The sequence below is a fragment of the Chrysochloris asiatica genome, unplaced genomic scaffold (genome assembly GCF_000296735.1).
Source record: "Chrysochloris asiatica unplaced genomic scaffold, ChrAsi1.0 scaffold00381, whole genome shotgun sequence".
NCBI lineage: Eukaryota > Metazoa > Chordata > Mammalia > Afrosoricida > Chrysochloridae > Chrysochloris > Chrysochloris asiatica.
The window spans coordinates 1,306,777-1,313,688 of NW_006408899.1; positions in this window are offsets into that span (position 1 = coordinate 1,306,777).

Genomic DNA, 6,912 nt, shown 5'->3' on the forward strand with positions numbered 1-6,912 from the left:
TCTGAAAGATGTGGAGGAAAGGGGACCAAGAAGTCACTGGTTCTACACTTTTACTTCTTTCTGATTATATTGTTTTTGAAAAGTCATTGCCCGTTTCTCAACCTCAGGTTCTTCATCTGTAAAATGGGGATTAAAATGCTTGAAGAATCTAAATAGTTTTGTTGCTGTTGAGTAGGTATTTACTCAGGCAACCTTATGTGTCTTGTGTCTTCTTCATGATTGTTGGTATGTTTGAATCTGTTGTTGTAGTTGTTGCATAGTGCCTTCCAAGTTGGGGGTAATTCTGTTGTAGTTATGAGGATGAAAATGCTTTCGGACTTCTAGTGTGGTTGTTAATGTCCTCACCAATCTATGTAAAGTCTTTGTCCTTGGAACTACCTTAGAGACAGCTTTGACATTCTTGTTATTGTTGTTAAGTGTCGTGGAGTTGGTTCCAACTCATAGCGACCCTGTGTAGGGTTTCTGAGGAGCGGCTAGTGAACTTGAACCCTTGACCTTGTAGCTCAAACTGACCTTACACATGAATCCACAGCACCACACCAGGACTCCTTACATTCTTATTGCTGTTGTGAAGTGCCGTTGAGTCGATTCCGACCCATAGAAACCCTGTACAAGGTTTCTGAGGAGCAGCTGGTGAGCTTGAACCACCGACCTTGAACTTCAGACGGCTTTGCAGTCTGATGCATTAACCCACAGCGCCACACCAGGACTCCGCTTATGTTCTTAGGGACCTCAAACTTGTACATATTTGAAGAGATAAAGTTAAGAATAAGGTGTAAATCAAACTGGATTATCCCAGTCACTCTCCCATAATTCCCATGGTGTAAATGCTGAGTCTGTGTCTTTTTGAATCAATTCTCTATCTTTGAAAGACATTAAAAAAAAAAAGAAAAAGCTTTTTATTGTGAAGTGGGTGAAGGTCTAGAGAGCAGATCAGTTTTCCATTCAGCCATTCACGTACTTTGCTTCATGTCATTTATTGCAACCCCAATATGTAACACCACATATCCTGTTCTCTCTATCCTCTCTAACACACTCACACATACGCACACTCATGTATACACACATACCTCACCTTTCCCTTTCTTTATGGCTATCCCTAGTTGTGTATACATCACATGGAAAAATACTTTGCTAATTGATCTTTCTGTGTAGGATGAGGGCCATATTGGTTCCAATCTGGATTCAGGTAGAAGAAATTAATTCTGTGAAGGCAAACACTGTCTGGATACAGCCAAGTGGAGAAAGGACTCATAGTCACATGGCTCTGAAGAATCAGAGTAAGATGATAACCATTTTCATGATAGTCATTCACTTCAAGGCACTGGTATTGGAACAAAGATGATTTGCTGGCTTTTGGTAGGGTAGCAGAAGCTCATTTATCTCTCTTATCATTGATTACTAGGTGATTTATCTTTTCTGCAAATATTATTATATTCATTATGTACTATGTACCCCCTGTATGCTGAGCAAATAATACGAGAAGCTGGGTTCTATGAAGAAAAACGTGGCATCAGGATTGGAGGAAGACTCATTAACAACCTGCAATATGCAGATGATATAACCTTGCTTGCTGAAAGTGAAGAGGACTTGAAACATTTACTTACGAAGATTAAAGAGCACAGCCTTCAATATGGATTACATCTCAATGTCAAGAAAACAAAAATCCTCACCACTGGACCAATAAACAACATTCTTATCAATGGAGAAAAGATTGAAGTTGTCAACATTCGTGGAAGCAGCAGTCAAGAGATCAGATGACGTATTGCACGGGGCAAATCTGCTGCACAGGAACTTTTTAAAGTATTGAAGGGCAGAGATGTCAGCTTGAGGACTTTGAGGACTAAGGTGCGCCTGACCCAAGCCATGGTATTTTCAATAACCTCATATGGATGCGAGAGCTGGACAGTGAATAAAGAAGATCGTAGAAGAATTGATGCCTTTGAGTTGTGGTGTTGGAGGAGAATACTGGAAGTGCCATGGATGCCAAAAGAACCAATAGATCTGTTTTGGAAGAAGTGCAGCCAGAGTGCTCCTTGGAGGCCAGGATGGCTAAGCTTCGTCTCTCATACTTCGGACATGTTGTCAGGAGGTAACAGTCACTGGAGAAGGATGTCATGCTGAATAAGGTGGAGGGGTGGAGAAAAAGAGGAAGACCCCTAACGAGATGGATTGCCCAGGTGGCATCATTGATGGCATCAAGTGTGGCAGTGGTAGTGAGGTTGGCCCAGGATTGGACATTGTTTCATTCTGCTGTACATGGGATCGCTATGAGTCGGTTCCAACTCGATGGCACCTGACAACAACAACAACAACCCCCTATGGTGGGTAGTGTGCAAAATGGAAATGTAAGAGTAGTTTCTAGAAAGGAACTCATCTTCGTGGCCCAATCTTCAACCAAGTGGTAGATAGGTATATGGGGGGAAGAGGAAGACAACAACTCTAGTAAGATATGGAATAGTCAATCATTCAAAATCAAAAGGTCAACATTTACCTAAGGACAAAGTGGAGAAGGGATGGGAAGGTAGGTGGAGTGGAAATAGGAAGTGGGATCACTGTTGTTGTATGGAGGGGATTGTAATCATTGAGATGAAACCAAGTGTATGACTTGTTGAATGTAAACAGATGATCTTGTCTGTAACCCTTCACTCAATTCATGATAAAAAGTTTAACCCTCCCCCTCAAATATATCTACTGATATCTCTCTCTCTCTCTATCTCTCTATCTGACAAAACTAGAACTGCAAGGAGAAATAGTGCCTTGGAGTTGGTTCCATCCTTGCTGGCGCAGAAAAGTCATCTTTCTCCTGAGGAGCTCAAACCACAGTCCAGTGCTTATCCTACAGAGCCACTGTGCCCCCTAGTGGTTGCCCTGGAATTTGCAGTACACATTTACAACTAATGACACTATGCCACCTCATGAATAATGCAGGTACTTTATGAACGAATCTGTTCAATTCCTCTTTAGTGTTCCTTATAACCTCCAATCGACCATATATTGCTGCAATTATTACTTTTAACATCTATTCATTCAGTCAATTAAGAATAAGAAAATAAAAGGTTTTATTTTATTTGTTGACCCTTAAAAAAAGATTTATCTTAAAAAAAAATGGATAGTTTATGTCTTCAAGGAAGTAAGTTTAGTGGGATTTGCATAAACTGTGATTACACTAAGAGTGAGGTGATACAATGAGGTGACATTTCACTGGAGGAAAAATGAAAAGATTCAAAGCAAATTTGATGAGAGAAGGTAGCATTTGGATTGCACTATGACGAATCTCCAAGGAGCTCTGGTAGCGTAGTGGTTACGAATCGGGCTGCGAACCTTAAGGTCAGCGGTTCGAAACTACCAGCCGCTCCGTGGGAGAAAGATGAGGCTTTCTACTCCCATAAAGATTTACACCCTCGGAAACCCTGTACAGGGTCGCTATGGGTCGGAACCGACTCGACGGCACTTAACAACAACAACATGACTAATCTCCAGGATTCTGGGCATGCAGAGATGAGCACGAGGACATTCAAAGGGGCACCTGTAATGGCAGAAGAGCTGGAAATCATCTCTAATGTTCTGTTCAGTTCTTTTACCTCCTCATTTCTTCCATTCACATCTCTTCACTAGAGAGCAAGTTTCAGAGTGCCTTCAGACATCCATTTCATAGATTTGACATCATGGGTTATTCATGCACAATTGTTATGCCTCCTATAGTCTCCTGCAATATTCTTCTACATGATCAATGCTATCTGTGGGCCACGAATCCTGTTGAGTAATAAACAGTCTATGATTAAATAAATGTGATGTATACTAAGTTGATTAAAGTAAAATGAATGGTTCATTTAAAATTTGCTCAGAATTTGTAACAAGTGAATGCATATTCATAATTCTCTAAGATGAGGGGTGGTTCCGACGTGTGTTCCAAATGCTGTCGCCACCACTGTCTTTCTTCCTTTTTGATACTGTTGAATGTACAGTATAAAAAATGCTACATTAGTTAAAATTGACTGAAGAGGATCATTTCAATATGAGTAGATGTATTCTACGCATTTCTCAATTTCTCATGTCCTTGGAGAAAGCAGTGGAGTTGTATTGGGTTGTTGTTGCTAAGTGCCGTTGAGTTGGTTCTGACTCATTGTTACCCTGTATAGGGTCTCCGAGGAGTGACTGGTGGGTTTGAACCACCAACCTTGGGATGAGCAGTCTAGTGATTATCTTATAGGCTCACACCAGGACTCCTGTAATGAGTTGTTGTTGTTAAGTGTTGTCGAGTCGGTTCCGACCCATAGCGACCCTGTACAGGGTTTCTGAGGCTGTAAATCTTTATGGGAGCAGAACGCCTCATCTTTCTCCCGCGGAGCGGCTGGTAGTTTCGAACTGCTGGCCTTAAGGTTCGCAGCCCGATTCGTAACCACTACGCTACCAGAGCTCCTTTGTAATGAGTTAGCAGACTTCTTTTCTACATCTCAACTCATTGATCTTTGCAAAAGTCCATGAGATAGGTATTGTTAATGTTGTCTTTGCTCACAGACAGGAAATTTAGACACAGGAAAGTTAAGTAGCTTATCCAAAGTCACTCAGGTGGTAAAGGTAGAAATGATATTTGACCTGAAAAGTGTCATTCCACAGTCTGGGTACTCAATCATGTGTGCTGTTAGTATCCCATGTTGTTGTTAAGTGTTGTCGATTTGGTTCCAACTCATAGTGAACCTAGCTCCTCATGTAAGACTGAATAAATCATTTCACTTCTTTGTACTCCATTAAGCTAATAATAAATTAGGGATAACATCTACTCTACATGCCTCACTGAGTTATTGTGCAACCTAAAACCCAAAGGTTAAAGTAAAATAAAAGATGCATTATGCTTGCACAAACATCCAAATGGAGATATGATTAGATCAGATGGCTTATTTTTTAATTCCAAAATGTTTATAGCTGTAATTGGTTAATTGCCTTCCAGTTGTGCTTCACTACATTTATCCTGCAGATTTTAACTTGTGTTTCAAAGGTGCTGTAAGAACAAACATGTCTTCTGCTCTTCAGAAAAAACAGTAGCCTTATTTTTTTAAAAAATGTTTTTATTGTGAATTATGTGATAGTTTACATGGGAGAACATTAGCTTTACATTCAGCCTATCGTATATATCGTTTCATTGCCATGGTTACAATCCCCTCCATGTATCATCAACCAACCAAACAGTATACCCTGCAAGACTGACCCTCCCTCTCCCATGCCTTCGGTCGTCAGCACACAGCCCCTCTCTGTCTCTGGGTCTAAAGTTCCTAGCTGCTCCATCTCTCCACGTCATTGTCTCTGCCTCCATCTCTGGCATCACTGCTTCTCTGGGTAGGGTCTCGCACTCCGCTCTTCTCCCTTGATGGTTCCAGGGACCTCCGCTCTTGGACTGCAAAGTCGACCACTCCCTCCTTTTGCTACAAAATGTCTACCTTTACGTTTCCAACCCTCACAATCAGTCCTGATTGCTGAGAGCCGTTCCACTTCTGCCGTTTGACACAGTCCCTGCAAAAGGAGAAAACATCAGCACAGCAGATGATTTTTGGAAGGGCACCCTTTATCTCTCTTCTTTGGGGTTCTGATTCTACTTGTGGGATATATTGTACTGCCACATTCACAGCTCTTACTGCGAGTTCTGTAGAGTTTAGGAAAAGCCAGTCTTGCAACAATTGTTTCAGTTTCACTGGATTAGATTCAAAGAGAACTTCAGACAAATTAGCATGACCTATTCCCTCTCACAGAATACAAAACAGCTGCATTTATGAGAGCACAGTTGTTGTTGTCTTTAAGTGCTGTCGAGTCGGTTCCGACCCATAGCGACCCTGAACTGTGTTTCTGAGGCTGTAAATCCTTACGGGAGCAGAAAGCCTCATCTTTCTCCCGCTGAGCAGCTGGTAGTTTCGAACTGGTGGCCCTGCGGTTCGCAGCCCCATTTGTAACCTCTATGCTACCAGAGCTCCTTATGAGATCACAGAAGCAGGTAAAGCACTAAAATAAAGCTGACTGACCCCTATAGGCCCTACCTAAGTCAATTAGCGGCCAGAACCCACAAACCCCCTACTACCACATACAGGAACCTATGTAATTGGGCAAAGAATGGTTAACATAATTAAAGGTGGTCAAAATTTAATAATCTATGTTTCCTGCAGCAATTAATCAGGTTGGGCCCTATAACATGCCTCACAGGCCCAAAAGAAAGAAACATAGAAACACTGTAGTGAATACTTTAGAAAAACAAAATAATTAAGTAGATGTTAGTAATGCTTTTATTATAGAAAATAGTAGTACATTATATAGCATAGAAGATTGGTAATTAGCTAGTAGAAACAATAAGGTGGTGTAAGCAAAGATGATTGAGTCGATAGAAACTTATATTAGAAAAAGGATGTAATCAGGAGTTTGGGAAATGGAAATGATTTGTGTAAGATTTAACTTGGGGTTTGGGAGGTGGAAATGATTTGTTTAAGGTTTAACCTGACCTTTTAGTAGGAATAAGAGAAGACAATCTATCACTTACGTAGAAGAGGAGATGATGTCAAAAGGAAAATGCTTAATGGTTAGAAAATGAACAGAATACTGGAAAGGTCAGGTGGGACATCATAGAAATACTTTTGTTAAGGTTTTATAATCACAGGGTGAAAGAATGTTATGATTAAAAACGTGTAATAATTCAAGGGAAAAATCAAAGTTTCAAAAATCATTATGCATTGTATAATTTTAAGTATAAATAAAGACTGTTGTTAAGCTGGGGAAGTGAGCTCCATCAGCCAACTAAGCGGAGACTCCTTGATTACTTTCACTTTCACCGATTCTGGGTCTTCTCTCGAGTCTCATGACCCTGCGAGAGCTGAACTCCCGTACCCTATAACAATTATTTACTATTGTATCACAAGAGACCTATCCTCA